The 16,953-nt window shown below is 47.1% G+C and overlaps 1 protein-coding gene across 1 annotated transcript in view; it reads left to right on the forward strand.

Annotated features, from left to right (window-relative positions):
* Positions 1 to 16,953, forward strand: part of LOC127930856 (BCAS3 microtubule associated cell migration factor-like) — a 134,127-nt gene that overhangs the window by 104,347 nt on the left and 12,827 nt on the right. The window lies entirely within an intron of this gene.

Here is a 16,953-nt window from a genome sequence, read left to right on the forward strand (position 1 = left end):
GAGCAATCGGTGGAGAAGGCTCTTGGTCAGGGAGGTGACCAAGAGACCAATGGTCACCCTGACAGAGCTCTAGAGAGCCTCTGTGGAGATGGGAGAACCTTCCAGAAGGACAGCCATCTCTGCAGCAGTTGACCAATCAGGCCTTTATGGTAGAGTGGCCAGACGGACGCCACTCCTCAGTAAAAGGCACATGACGGTCCGCTTTAAGTTTGCCAAAAGACACCTAAAGACTCTCAGACCATGAAAAACAAGATTCTCTGGTCTGATGAAACCAAGATTCAACTCTTTGGCCTGAATGCCAAGTGTCACGTCTGGAGGAAACCTGGCACCATCCCTACGGTGAAGCAAGGTGGTAGCAGCATCATGCTGTGAGGATGTTTTTCAGCAGCAGGGACTGGGAGACTAGTCATGATTGCGGGAAAGATAAACAGAGGAGAGTACAGAGAGATCCTTGATGAAAACCTGTTCCAGAGCGCTCAGGACCTCAGACGGGCAAAGGTTCAGCTTCCAACAGGACAACAACCCTAAGCACACAGCCAAAACAACTCAGGAGTGGCTTCGGGACAAGTCTCTGAATGTCCTTGAGTGACCCAGCCAAAGTCCGGACTTGAACCCGATCAAACGTCTCTGGAGAGACCTGAAAATAGCTGTGCAGCGACACTACCCATCCAACCTGACAGAGCTTGAGAGGATCTGCAGAGAAGATTGGGAGAAACTCCCCAAATTCAGATGTGCCAAGCTTGTAGCATCATACCCAAGAATCACTGCCAAAGGTGCTTCAACAAAGTACTGAGTAAAGGGTCTGAATACTTATGTAAATGTGATATATCCATTTATATATATATATATAAATTATTAAAACCTTTTTTTTTAACTGTTTTTTTTTTGCTTTGTCATTATGGGGTATTGTGTGGAAATTGATGAGGAGAAAACATTTTTGGGATACATTTTAGAATAAGTCTGTAACAAGCAAAATGTGTACTTTCCGAAGGCACTGTACATGCTCATATGCGCATATACACTACTGTTCAAAAAGTTTTATTGCTTCTTTAAATCAGCACAACAGTTTTCAGCTTTGCTAACATAATTGCAAAATGGTTTTCTAATGATCAATTAGCCTTTTAAAATGATAAACTTGGATTAGCTAACACAACATGCCATTGGAACACAGGAGTGGTGGTTGCTGATAATGGGCCTCTGTACGCCTATTTAGATATTTCATATAAAATCTGCCGTTTCCAGCTACAATAGTCATTTAAACGTTAACAATGTCTACACTGTATTTCTGATCAATTTGATGTTATTTTAATGGACGAAAAATGTGCTTTTCTTTCAAAAACAAGGTCATTTCTAAGTGACCCCAAGCTTTTGAATGGTTGTGTACATGCACGTGTGCACACAAACACTCATTAATCATTTGTCATCATTAATAATTTCATGGTTTCAATCTTTCCACCAATTTACTGACCATTTATTCTCTCAAGTGAAATGTGATAGTGGTCAACTTCATTTACTTAGCTTTGTGTGAACTTTAATTTACTCTCCTTCAACTGCTACTCTTAATCACGCTTGTTTGGTTTTGCAAAAAGTGTGTGGATGTACACTCGTGTGTGGGCCTGCATGTGTGTGTGTCAGCCATTCGGACAATCCAAATGTTGAACTAATTTTTAAAGCGGCGATGCTCTTCCTCTCCTGAACAAGAGGTCCTTCAAATTTTTATGGGACGGGTTTCTCTTAGGGAGAGGAGACTGCCACTAGGAGCAGCAAAGAGTCACAAGGCCCTAATGTGTGTTAGCACCAACTACCCCCCCTCCTCTCATCTCCATCTCTCTCAACCTTCTCTCGCTCCCTGTTCTCATCCCTCTGCAATCCCTCTCTTTCTCTCGCTCTCATTTCCCATCTATTACAACGTAATGCTGTTTGGACCTATTCATTTACATAGGCCCCTGCAGCAGTACTAGCAGTCACATGGAATGGACACTCTTTGGGACTCTCTCGCTCGTTCTCTCTCTCGTTCTCTCGCTCGTTCTCTCGTTCTCTCGCTCGTTCTCTCGCTCGTTCTCTCGCTCGTTCTCTCGCTCTCTCCTTCCCACTATAATTGCTTGTGTCTATGACTCTGCTCGTCATTAGATTAAGGGCCGACTCCTGGACACTTGTAGTCGGCGCTTATCCCTCCATCTTTACGGCTACAGACCCCTCTAATGCAATGCAAAATTCATTACTGATCATATTGCATCCAATCTACCCCCATTTTTCGCTGCCTTGGGCCCTCCTATAAACAGGAACTTAAAACCCTTTCCTGAGGGAGACATAGAGGAATGGGCTAAATATTGTTTGGAGGGGGTCAACTGGAGCCGGGTCTGAGACATGCACATCCATTCTGTCTGACTGTGAATGCGTCCCAAACGACACCCTATTCCTTATGTGCTGCATATAGTAGGGCCTATTTGGGATGTGGCCTGTGTCTTTGTGTGGCAGTGGCACCAAGCTTCAAGCAGGGAATAACTGGGACGTAATGGAGGCTAATCTAATAGGGACGTCTGGTTGATGGCTGACTGTAATGTAGAGAAAGTGTATGTGTGTTAAATTCATAGAGAGATGCCTTTGATGGGCAGGGCCAGATGGTGTATAGCTTAGAGAGTCTCCACATGCAGGACCCAGTTCTCCTTTCCCCATCCTTAGACATACTGTACGACCCATTGACATAGACCTGAAGGATTCACTCATACACACATTATCTCTCTGTCTGGCTTTCTCTCACTCACACACTCACTCTCACACACACACACACACAGGCCCCATTGGCAAAGACATGAAGGATTCACTCATTAACGCATTATCTCTCTTTCCGGCTTTCTCTCACTCACTCACTCACTCACTCACTCACTCACACACTCACTCACACACTCACTCTCACACACACACACACACACACACACACACACACACACACACACACACACACACAGGCCCTATTGGCATAGACCTGAAGGATTCACTCATACACACATTATCTCTCTGTCCGGCTTTCTCTCACACACACACACACACACACACACACACACACACACACACACACACACACACACAGAGAATTGGAATGCTGGATGATGTAACAAATCACCCTCTTTGACATTTCTCCCTCAACACACAACCACACACACACACACTCAGGCTCACGCTCAGAACAAAGCCTGCAGTCACACAGATTGAGTTCTCACGCAGAGCCAGAGACCTACTGTCGCCACAGCCAGGGGCAGGTGACACAGATAGAGAGACGGATAGATGAAGAGAGAGAGGGAGATAAAGAGGTGGGGCAGGAAGCCCTGACTCCTGAACATACTCTTCCAGGAATTAGTTTTGTCCAAGTAACAATGTTGGAGATGTGATTTTGCTTAATGCTGCCAACCCAACATGAATTCCATTGAAGCCGTATGGAGGACCCCTCTCTTAGCCCAGCGCAGTTTAGTATATTCCAGCCCTCGTCTACTCTCAGCCCAACCCCAGTATAACTTAACCCAGCCTTTGTCCTCAGACAGTGTCAGGCCAGTGTTTCTGGAAGCCACGTTCAGGATCCAGCCCTGAACTATTGTAATGGAACTGGTATCTACTGTGTGTCAGGCATGCAACTACCTCTGTCAACCAGCCGTCACATGTTAACGCTAATATTTACAGTATAGCATTATCAGCATCCAAGACCCCAACGATTTGAGACCGTTCTGAGGGCAAAGGGGGGGCAACTCAATGAAGGAAAGGTGTTCTTAATGTTTTGTACACTCAGTGTGCGTGTGCTCTGTGTTCATAACAGTGTGTGTGACCCTCCAAACCCAGGAAGTATGTGACTCGCCTCCAGGCCCTGTGTATACCAGGTCCTTGTGTTCTAAGTCATTTATCACATTGTTGGATGGCAGTCCACATAAGTTTATGATTGAATTAATTAGGTCTACTGCCGTGTGCTATTGGAGGGATTTGGCCGGTTGATTCCACCTTCTTGCGTGTTGGTTTTGGAGGAGCTCCACCTCCCATCTGATGTTATCATGGTACAGAAAACATTGCCTCTGCCATCACATGGAGCACTGTGTTTTTGTCTGTATGTACATTACCGTGTGCGTGTCTGTCTCACTGTCTGTCTCACTGTCTCACTGTGTGTCTCACTGTGTGTCTCACTGTCTCACTGTGTGTCTCACTGTCTGTCTCACTGTGTGTCTCACTGTCTCACTGTGTGTCTCACTGTCTCACTGTCTGTCTCACTGTCTCACTGTGTGTCTCACTGTGTGTCTCACTGTCTGTCTCACTGTGTGTCTCACTGTCTCACTGTGTGTCTCACTGTCTCACTGACTGTCTCACTGTGTGTCTCACTGTCTCACTGTCTGTCTCACTGTCTCACTGTGTGTCTCACTGTCTCACTGTGTGTCTCACTGTCTGTCTCACTGTCTGTCTCACTGTCTCACTGTGTGTCTCACTGTCTCACTGTCTGTCTCACTGTCTCACTGTCTGTCTCACTGTCTGTCTCACTGTCTCACTGTGTGTCTCACTGTGTGTCTCACTGTCTCACTGTCTGTCTCACTGTCTGTCTCACTGTCTCACTGTGTGTCTCACTGTGTGTCTCGCTGTCTCACTGTCTGACTGTCTGTCTCACTGTCTGTCTCACTGTCTGTCTCACTGTCTCACTGTGTGTCTCACTGTGTGTCTCGCTGTCTCACTGTCTGTCTCACTGTCTGTCTCACTGTCTCACTGTCTGACTGTCTGTCTCACTGTCTGTCTCACTGTCTCACTGTGTGTCTCACTGTCTGTCTCACTGTATGTCTCAGTGTCTGTCTCACTGTGTGTCTCACTGTGTGTCTCACTGTGTGTCTCACTGTGTGTCTCACTGTCTGTCTCACTGTGTGTCTCACTGCGTGTCTCACTGTGTGTGTGTCAGTGTGTGTCTTACTGTTTGTCTCACTGTGTGTCTCACTGTCTGTCTCACTGTCTGTCTCACTGTGTGTGTGTCAGTGTGTGTCAGTGTATGTCTCACTGTTTGTCTCACTGTGTGTGTGTCTCACTGTGTGTCTCATTATGTGTCTCACTGTGTGTGTGTCACTGTCTGTCTCACTGTCTGTCTCACTGTGTGTGTGTCAGTGTGTCTCACTGTGTGTCTTACTGTTTGTCTCACTGTGTGTCTCACTGTGTGTGTGTCACTGTCTGTCTCACTGTCTGTCTCACTGTGTGTGTGTCAGTGTGTCTCACTGTGTGTCTTACTGTTTGTCTCACTGTCTGTCTCACTGTGTGTCTCACTGTGTGTGTGTCACTGTCTGTCTCACTGTCTGTCTCACTGTCTGTCTCACTGTGTGTCTCACTGTGTGTGTCTCACTGTGTGTCTTACTGTTTGTCTCACTGTGTGTCTCAGTGTCTGTCTCACTGTCTGTCACACTGTGTGTCTCACTGTGTGTGTGTGTCACTGTCTGTCTCACTGTCTCACTGTGTGTCTCACTGTGTGTCTCACTGTGTGTCTCACTGTCTGTCTCACTGTCTCTCTCACTGTCTGTCTCACTGTGTGTGTGTCAGTGTGTGTCTTGCTGTTTGTCTCACTGTGTGTCTCACTGTGTGTCTCAGTGTCTGTCTCACTGTCTGTCTCACTATGTGTCTCACTGTGTGTGTGTCACTGTCTGTCTCACTGTGTGTCTCACTGAGTGTGTGTCAGTGTCTGTCTCACTGTCTGTCTCACTGTCTGTCTCACTGTCTGTCTCACTGTCTGTCTCACTGTGTGTGTGTCAGTGTGTGTCTCACTGTCTGTCTCACTGTCTGTCTCACTGTCTCACTGTGTGTCTCAGTGTCTGTCTCACTGTCTGTCACACTGTGTGTCTCACTGTGTGTGTGTGTCACTGTCTGTCTCACTGTCTCACTGTGTGTCTCACTGTGTGTCTCACTGTCTGTCTCACTGTCTCTCTCACTGTCTGTCTCACTGTGTGTGTGTCAGTGTGTGTCTTGCTGTTTGTCTCACTGTGTGTCTCACTGTGTGTCTTACTGTTGTCTCACTGTGTGTCTCAGTGTCTGTCTCACTGTCTGTCTCACTATGTGTCTCACTGTGTGTGTGTCACTGTCTGTCTCACTGTGTGTCTCACTGTGTGTGTCTCAGTGTCTGTCTCACTGTCTGTCTCACTGTCTGTCTCACTGTGTGTCTCACTGTGTGTGTGTCAGTGTGTGTCTCACTGTGTGTCTCACTGTCTGTCTCACTGTCTCACTGTGTGTCTCACTATCTGTCTCACTGTCTCACTGTCTGTCTCACTGTCTGTCTCACTGTGTGTCTCACTGTGTGTCTCACTGTGTGTCTCACTGTGTGTCTCACTGTCTCACTGTCTGTCTCACTGTCTGTCTCACTGTCTCACTGTGTGTCTCACTGTCTGTCTCACTGTCTCACTGTGTGTCTCACTGTCTCACTGTCTGTCTCACTGTCTCACTGTCTGTCTCACTGTCTGTCTCACTGTCTCACTGTGTGTCTCACTGTCTGTCTCACTGTATGTCTCAGTGTCTGTCTCACTGTCTGTCTCACTGTGTGTTTCACTGTGTGGTTTGGAAGAAAGCAAGCAGTTGATGTAATCTGTTGGTGTGGAGTGAGGATTTCCTCCCTACCAAAGAGAGTGGTACGTTCCAGTGTGTTTGGGGACCTGTCAGGGGAACTATGAAGTTAGGTCTATGGCTCCCACTTAGGAACAGACAGAGTGTGTTAGAAGGGCAGAGGGCCTTTCTATCTATACACATTTCTGCCACACACATAAACACCTCTTTTGCATTCTGCTTTTCAATCTGATCTTAATGTAATACTCTTTACTCCCTGAATATCTAGAAAGACTTATTGCATGTGAATGTGAATATTCCTCTTGGGGCCAGTATATGTGAGTCATTTCATGAAGTCAGTTTCATAATGTCTGATTAATTGGGTATATTAAGGCACGTGGCTAGAATGTAGACTCCAACCCTCCTGTTAGCAATGTGAAAACCTCTATTGTTCCCTACTGTAGTCTGGTGATGACGCTCCTATCTCCTGTTTGACTTGGACAGCCTCTTGTAGCCATTTGCAGAAACTACCAGGTCGTTTATGTGACTGACTGAGTTCCTTTCTACCAAGTCTTGTTTTAACACACAGATATCCATCACAAGACCAACAAACACACCACAGCAGACCACCACACAAACACACACACCACAGCAGACCACCACACAAACACACACACACACCACAGCAGACCACCACACAAACACACACACACACCACAGCAGACCACCACACAAACACACACACACGCCACAGCAGACCACCACACAAACACACACACACACACACCACAGCAGACCACCACACACACACACACACACACACACACACACACACACACACACACCACAGCAGACCACCACACACACACACACACACCACAGCAGACCACCACACACACACACACACACACACACACACACACACACACACACACACACACACACACCACAGCAGACCACCACACAAACACACACACACACACACCACAGCAGACCACCACACACACACACACACACACACACACAGACACACACACACACACACACACACACACACACACACACACACCACAGCAGACCACCACACACACACACACACACACACACACACACACACACACACACACACACACACACCACACACAGCACACCACAGCAGACCACCACACACACACACACACACACACACACACACACAGCAGACCACCGCATTATCGCGATAGGGTAGGAGGTCCCACTTCCCCAATCAATCATTACTCCCTTCTGGTTCCAGTATACACACACACATGCAGGGTTATATACACACACACATGCAGGGTTATATACACACACACATGCAGGGTTATATACACACACATGCAGGGTTATATACACACACACATGCAGTGTTATATACACACACACATGCAGGGTTATATACACACACACATGCAGGGTTATATACACACACACATGCAGGGTTATATACACACACACATGCAGGGTTATATACACACACACATGCAGGGTTATATACACACACACATGCAGGGTTATATACACACACACATGCAGGGTTATATACACACACACATGCAGGGTTATACACACACACACATGCAGGGTTATACACACACACACGCAGGGTTATATACACACACACATGCAGGGTTATACACACACACACGCAGGGTTATATACACACACACATGCAGGGTTATATACACACACACATGCAGGGTTATATACACACACACATGCAGGGTTATATACACACACACATGCAGGGTTATATACACACACACATGCAGGGTTATATACACACACACATGCAGGGTTATATACACACACACATGCAGGGTTATATACACACACACATGCAGGGTTATATACACACACACATGCAGGGTTATATACACACACACATGCAGGGTTATATACACACACACATGCAGGGTTATATACACACACACATGCAGGGTTATATACACACACATGCAGGGTTATACACACACACACGCTGTAGCGAACGCACACACACGTCCACCACATCAACGCACTTTAGACCATTGAGAATACAGACTTGTTGGTTAATGAGCAGGGGGGGCACCCCTCTGTCCTCCTCACACTTGTTGGGTTAATGAGCAGGGGGGGCACCCCTCTGTCCTCCTCACACTTGTTGGGTTAATGAGCAGGGGGGGTCACCCCTCTGTCCTCCTCACACTTGTTGGGTTAATGAGCAGGGGGGGCACCCCTCTGTCCTCCTCACACTTGTTGGGTTAATGAGCAGGAGGGACACCCCTCTGTCCTCCTCACACTTGTTGGGTTAATGAGCAGGGGGGGTCACCCCTCTGTCCTCCTCACACTTGTTGGGTTAATGAGCAGGGGGGTCACCCCTCTGTCCTCCTCACACTTGTTGGGTTAATGAGCAGGAGGGACACCCCTCTGTCCTCCTCACACTTGTTGGGTTAATGAGCAGGGGGGGGGGCACCCCTCCATCCTCCTCACACTTGTTGGGTTAACCAGCAGGAGGGTCACCCCTCTGTCCTCCTCACACTTGTTGGGTTAATGAGCAGGGGGGGGCACCCCTCCATCCTCCTCACACTTGTTGGGTTAACCAGCAGGAGGGTCACCCCTCTGTCCTCCTCACACTTGTTGGGTTAATGAGCAGGGGGGGCACCCCTCTGTCCTCCTCACACTTGTTGGGTTAATGAGCAGGGGGCACCCCTCTGTCCTCCTCACACTTGTTGGGTTAATGAGCAGGAGGGTCACCCCTCTGTCCTCCTCACACTTGTTGGGTTAACCAGCAGGAGGGTCACCCCTCTGTCCTCCTCACACTTGTTGGGTTAACCAGCAGGAGGGTCACCCCTCTGTCCTCCTCACACTTGTTGGGTTAATGAGCAGGGGGGCACCCCTCTGTCCTCCTCACACTTGTTGGGTTAACCAGCAGGAGGGTCACCCCTCTGTCCTCCTCACACTTGTTGGGTTAACCAGCAGGAGGGTCACCCCTCTGTCCTCCTCACACTTGTTGGGTTAACCAGCAGGAGGGTCACCCCTCTGTCCTCCTCACACTTGTTGGGTTAACCAGCAGGAGGGTCACCCCTCTGTCCTCCTCACACTTGTTGGGTTAACCAGCAGGAGGGTCACCCCTCCGTTCTCCTCACACACCATTTGTATACTTCACTGAAAAATATCAGTTGTTCATTTTGGCACCTGCCCCCGGTGTCCTGTTCTGACCTGCTTCACTAGAGACAGAGAAGCCCAGGGTCCTTTTCTAACCTGCTTCACTAGAGACAGGGAAACCCAGGGTCCTGTTCTAACCTGCTTCACTGGAGACAGAGAAACCCAGGGTCCTGTTCTAACCTGCTTCACTTGAGACAGGGAAACCCAGGGTCCTGTTCTAACCTGCTTCACTGGAGACAGAGAAATCCAGGGTCCTGTTCTAACCTGCTTCACTGGAGACAGAGAAACCCAGGGTCCTGTTCTAACCTGCTTCACTGGAGACAGGGAAACCCAGGGTCCTGTTCTAACCTGCTTCACTGGAGACAGAGAAACCCAGGGTCCTGTTCTAACCTGCTTCACTGGAGACAGAGAAACCCAGGGTCCTGTTCTACCTTGCTTCACTGGAGACAGAGAAACCCAGGGTCCTGTTCTACCTTGCTTCACTGGAGACAGAGAAACCCAGGGTCCTGTTCTACCTTGCTTCACTGGAGACAGAGAAACCCAGGGTCCTGTTCTAACCTGCTTCACTGGAGACAGAGAAACCCAGGGTCCTGTTCTAACCTGCTTCACTGGAGACAGAGAAACCCAGGGTCCTGTTCTACCTTGCTTCACTGGAGACAGAGAAACCCAGGGTCCTGTTCTACCTTGCTTCACTGGAGACAGAGAAACCCAGGGTCCTGTTCTACCTTGCTTCACTGGAGACAGAGAAACCCAGGGTCCTGTTCTAACCTGCTTCACTGGAGACAGAGAAACCCAGGGTCCTTTTCTAACCTGCTTCACTAGAGACAGGGAAACCCAGGGTCCTGTTCTAACCTGCTTCACTGGAGACAGAGAAACCCAGGGTCCTGTTCTAACCTGCTTCACTGGAGACAGAGAAACCCAGGGTCCTGTTCTAACCTGCTTCACTGGAGACAGAGAAATCCAGGGTCCTGTTCTAACCTGCTTCACTGGAGACAGAGAAACCCAGGGTCCTGTTCTAACCTGCTTCACTGGAGACAGGGAAACCCAGGGTCCTGTTCTAACCTGCTTCACTGGAGACAGAGAAACCCAGGGTCCTGTTCTAACCTGCTTCACTGGAGACAGAGAAACCCAGGGTCCTGTTCTACCTTGCTTCACTGGAGACAGAGAAACCCAGGGTCCTGTTCTACCTTGCTTCACTGGAGACAGAGAAACCCAGGGTCCTGTTCTACCTTGCTTCACTGGAGACAGAGAAACCCAGGGTCCTGTTCTAACCTGCTTCACTGGAGACAGAGAAACCCAGGGTCCTGTTCTAACCTGCTTCACTGGAGACAGAGAAACCCAGGGTCCTGTTCTACCTTGCTTCACTGGAGACAGAGAAACCCAGGGTCCTGTTCTACCTTGCTTCACTGGAGACAGAGAAACCCAGGGTCCTGTTCTACCTTGCTTCACTGGAGACAGAGAAACCCAGGGTCCTGTTCTAACCTGCTTCACTGGAGACAGAGAAACCCAGGGTCCTTTTCTAACCTGCTTCACTAGAGACAGGGAAACCCAGGGTCCTGTTCTAACCTGCTTCACTGGAGACAGAGAAACCCAGGGTCCTGTTCTAACCTGCTTCACTGGAGACAGGGAAACCCAGGGTCCTGTTCTAACCTGCTTCACTGGAGACAGAGAAATCCAGGGTCCTGTTCTAACCTGCTTCACTGGAGACAGAGAAACCCAGGGTCCTGTTCTAACCTGCTTCACTGGAGACAGGGAAACCCAGGGTCCTGTTCTAACCTGCTTCACTGGAGACAGAGAAACCCAGGGTCCTGTTCTAACCTGCTTCACTGGAGACAGAGAAACCCAGGGTCCTGTTCTACCTTGCTTCACTGGAGACAGAGAAACCCAGGGTCCTGTTCTACCTTGCTTCACTGGAGACAGAGAAACCCAGGGTCCTGTTCTACCTTGCTTCACTGGAGACAGAGAAACCCAGGGTCCTGTTCTAACCTGCTTCACTGGAGACAGGGAAACCCAGGGTCCTGTTCTAACCTGCTTCACTGGAGACAGAGAAACCCAGGGTCCTGTTCTAACCTGCTTCACTGGAGACAGAGAAACCCAGGGTCCTGTTCTACCTTGCTTCACTGGAGACAGAGAAACCCAGGGTCCTGTTCTACCTTGCTTCACTGGAGACAGAGAAACCCAGGGTCCTGTTCTACCTTGCTTCACTGGAGACAGAGAAACCCAGGGTCCTGTTCTACCTTGCTTCACTGGAGACAGAGAAACCCAGGGTCCTGTTCTAACCTGCTTCACTGGAGACAGAGAAACCCAGGGTCCTGTTCTAACCTGCTTCACTGGAGACAGAGAAACCCAGGGTCCTGTTCTAACCTGCTTCACTGGAGACAGAGAAACCCAGGGTCCTGTTCTAACCTGCTTCACTGGAGACAGAGAAACCCAGGGTCCTGTTCTACCTTGCTTCACTGGAGACAGAGAAACCCAGGGTCCTGTTCTAACCTGCTTCACTGGAGACAGAGAAACCCAGGGTCCTGTTCTACCTTGCTTCACTGGAGACAGAGAAAGACACTGAGTGCATTCTCTGTACCACTGAAACACACTTAGCTGAGCTGCGAAAAGAAAAGAGAAAAAAAGAAGGGAACCCTGTGAAAGAAAAGAGAAAGTGACGTGAGTTGAGGCTGAAGAGTATGGTGCTGAGGAAAAACAAGGGAGAGGGAAAGAAGAGCAATGTCATTATTTCTGCCCCCAAGCACTCCTCCATTCACTGGTGGGTCACTCTCTCCCTCTCTCTTTTCCTTTCCTTCTCTTCCTCTTCCTCTCTCTCTCTCCCTCTTCCTCTCTTTCCCTCCCTCTCTCTTTTCCTTTCTTTCTCTTCCTCTTTCTCTCCCTCTCTCTTTTCCTTTCTTTCTCTTCCTCTCTCTTTTCCTTTCTTTCTCTTCCTCTTCCTCTCTTTCCCTCCCTCTCTCTTTTCCTTTCTTTCTCTTCCTCTTCCTCTCTCTCCCTCTTTCTCTCCCTCTCTCTTTTCCTTTCTTTCTCTTCCTCTCTCTCTCTCTCTCTCTCTCTCTCTCTCTCTCTCTCTCTCTCTCTCTCTCTCTCTCTCTACCTCTCCCTCCCTCTCTCTGCAGCCAGCCAAGAGCGTGAGAGTAATCCGTGGTGACAGTGTGAGACGAGGAAGAATAATTCCTGTATTCAGAGCCATCACCGCTTACCCCCCTCTTTCTTTTCTCCTCTCCTCCCTTTCTTTTGCTCTCCTCCACTGATACGTTAGGCCTGGATGTCATTGTAGCATTTATCGTGCCACTCTGCCCTGCTAGCCTAGAGGTATGTGTTTAGTTTTACTATCGTGTGTGGACCAGAAGTACTCACAAGGATAGTAAAACAAGGAAAATGTGCCGGTCCCACAAGGAAGAAGGCTATTTTAGGCTTAGGGGATTAGAGTTCAAATTAGGGTTGGGGTTAGGTTTATGGTTAGGGTTATGAGAAGGGGGGCGCAGAGTGTCCTAGCCTTTCTCAAATTGTCTTTCTGTGGCGGTTTTAGTAGCATGCACTTAACAGTTTGCTTTGGGGAGAGACGCTGTAAGAGTTTGTGAAGAAAGAGAGCGAGACATGAAGAAAGAGAGAAGGAAAGAGAAACAGGGCTTGAGAGAGTGAGACCGGGAGAGTCGGAAGCACATTTTACAAATGTCTGTGTGATGTTCAAGGTCTGTTTTGGGTTGTCTAGACAAGACAGCAGTGAAACACTTTCAAACCAGGAGGCATTTTAGAGGAGTGGAATTGAGGAAAAGGACACTGTATCTGAGGTGTCTCCGAGTTATGCTCCACTTTAGTCTGTTGTATGATTACTACTTGTATCCTTTAACTCTGACTCCACTATTTTGACCTATGACTCACATCCATCTGGAGCCATACAGCCTTTCTCCTGTAGCATGAGTAGATGACTAATAAATGCACTGATTGTACTTCATTCATCTGTATATTTACTAAAGCATGCGTTTATTCTGGCACACTCAAACACATGCATACACCTATATGTGCATATGTACAGTACCAGTCAAAATGTTGAACACACCTACTCATTCCAGGGTTTTTCTTTATTTTTACTATTTTCTACATTGTAGAATGATAGTGGAGACATTGAAACTATGAAATAACACATATGGAATCATGTAGTAACCAAAATAGTGTTGAACAAATCAAAATATAATCTTCAAATTAGCCACCCTTTGCCTTGTTGACAGCTTTGCATTCTCTCAACCAGCTTCACCTGGAATGCTTTTCCAACAGTCTTGAAGGACTTCCCACATATACTGAGCACTTGTTGGCTGCTTTTCCTTCACTCTGCGGTCCAACTCATCCCAAACATTCTCACTTGGGTTGAGGTTGGGGGATTGTGGAGACCAGGTCATCTGATGCAGCACTCCAACACTCCTTCTTGGTCAAATAGCCCTTACACAGCCTGGAGGTGTGTTGGGTCATTGTCCTGTTATAGTCCCACTGCGCAAACCAGATGGGATGACGTATTGCTGCAGAATGCTGTGGTAGCCATGCTGCTTAAGTGTGCCTTGAATTCTAAATAAATCGCTGACAGTCTCACCAGCAAAGTGCCCCCACACCATCACACTTCCTCCTCCATGCTTCACGATGGTTGGAACAAATATTCTCACATTTGGACTCATCAGACCAAAGGACAGATTTCCACCGGTCTAATGTCCATTGCTTGTGTTCTGTTTGCCCAAGCAAGTGTCTTCTTCTTATTGGTGTCCTTTAGTAGTGATTTCTTTGCAGCAATTCAACTATGATTCACTAATTCCTCTGAACAGCTGATGTTGAGATGTGTCTGTAACTTGAACTCTGTGACGCATTTATTTGGGCTGCAATTTCTGAGGCTGGTAACTCTAATGAACTTGTCATCTACAGCAGAGGTAACTGGGTCTTCCTTTCCTGTGGCGGTCCTCATGAGAGCCAGTTTCATCATTGCGCTTGCTGGTTTTTGCGACTGCACTTGAAGAAAGTTCTTGAAATGTTCTGCATGGACTGACCTTCATGTCTTAAAGTAATGATGGACTGTCGTTTCTCTTCACTTATTTGATCTGTTCTTGCCATAATATGGACTTGGTCTTTTACCAAATAGGGGATATCTTCTGTATACCATCCCCTACCTTGTCACAACACAACTGATTGGCTCAAACGCATTAAGAAGGAAAGAAATTCCACAAATTAACTTTTAACAATGCACAGCTGTTTATTGAAATGCATTCCAGGTGACTACCTCATGAAGCTGGTTGAGATAATGCCAGGAGTGTGCAAAGCTGGCAAAGGGTGGCTACTTTGAAGAATCTCAAATATGATATATATTTTGATTTGTTTAACACTTTTTTGCTTACTACATGATTCCATATGTGTTATTTCATCGTTTGGATTTCTTCACTATTATTCTACAATGTAGAACATAGTAAAACATAAAGAAAAACCCTTGAATGAGTAGGTGTGTCCAAAAGACTGGTACTGTATATACAGTGCAATAAATATAATTGAATAATTTTCCACGCCCAATTTTTCAGTTTTTGAATTGTTAAAAAAGTTTGAAATATCCAATAAATGTTGTTCCACTTCATGATTGTGTCCCACTTATTGTTGATTCTTCACAAAAAAATACAGTTTTATATCTTTATGTTTGAAGCCTGAAATGTGGCAAAAGGTCGCAAAGTTCAAGGGGGCCAAATACTTTCGCAAGGCACTGTATTTACTGCATATGCACATAGAGGCTCTCCTAAACATTCTTTCACACTCTGACACACACAGACATAGTCAGAGTGTGACTCACATTCTCACACACACATATCTGCGCGTAAGGGTGTGTCTGCGTATCAATAAAAGATGTGATATGAATTAGTGATGGGGTACATAATGGACAGGTTGCGTTGCGGAGTGGAGCTGCTGTTCCAGGGGTGTAACAGCAGGCCCAGTCAGGGCTGTCTTCACATATCACATCTGTACCCAGCAAACACTCATACGCTTTTTGGAGAGGAGAGGAAGGGAGGGGAGAGAGGAAAAGGGGTGGATGGGAGGAGAAAGTGTGGAGTGTTGAGATGAGAGAGAAATATATGTCATTTAGCAGACGCTATTATCCAAAGCGACTTGGTCATGCTTGAATACATTTTACAGTATGTGTGGCTGGTCGCGGGAATCAAGCGCCATGCTCTACCTTCCTTTCCTCTCCACTCTGCTCCTCTCCTCCCTTCCATCTTTCTCAGAGGAGTTCAACTATTAGTCCAGAAGTGTCAAACATATAGGTGTCAGGAGTAAAACACATTTTTAGTTTTATGTAGAGGAGGGAACCGGACTCATTATACTTTAAAATGACTAAAACCAAATCAAAACTGTGTAGAAATTAAATAATTGACATATATTCATAGTTTATTGACTGTCCAGCTCGCTGATAATCATTAGACAGTAGGGAGCATCGAAAATTCCAAAAACGATGGATAGAGGACCATTTTTTCAAAATTTTGACTGCAAGGAATTTTCAGTGCGGCCCTCGTTGCAGACCAAATGCGGCCCCCGAGGAAAAATGAGTTGGACACCCCTGTTGTAGACCAACGTAGCGCATGTCCCACAGATACAGCTACCCACTAATTGTAACATGTCATCATATCTAATGTCATGGCCCTACTTGAGTGTCCAAGATCAAAGCCAAACCAGAATCACTCTAAATGGCTACATTCAGACAACCAGCTATGATGGAGCCCCTTCGTTTCAGTGTCATTTTCATACACAGGCTCTAATGTTGTTTTTCCCCTCTTGTCGAAATGGACTCGTTCAGGGTGTGGCTAGTGATATTAGGATAAACCTTCTGTATACCATGTTCCACGTCTGTTTAAATAGCTGGCGTATTATTACCTACAAGCTGATTCAGAGGCAATGGTACTGTTTCTCCCTCCCCCCGGGCATTTAGAACCAGGCTGTGTCTTAAATGGCACACTATCCCTATATTGTGCACTACTTTTGACCAGGGCCCATGGGGCTGTAGTCAAAAGAAGTGCACGATAGAGGCAATAGGGTATCATTTGAGACGCAGCCCCCGTCAGTGAAGACTAAATAATGGAATACGGAGTCGGTCAGTTAATTGAATAAGGAGTTGATTAGTAGAAATGGACTGTAACGTTAAGTGGTATGATCCATTGAACCCTGGTCTGTACTTAGAGAACTTGTGCCCTAAGGCTTAAGCAGCTTAAGCAGCCCTTTTAACCATTTGAAGATAGC

Source organism: Oncorhynchus keta, chromosome 1 (assembly GCF_023373465.1).
Source record: "Oncorhynchus keta strain PuntledgeMale-10-30-2019 chromosome 1, Oket_V2, whole genome shotgun sequence".
NCBI classification, from domain to species: domain Eukaryota; kingdom Metazoa; phylum Chordata; class Actinopteri; order Salmoniformes; family Salmonidae; genus Oncorhynchus; species Oncorhynchus keta.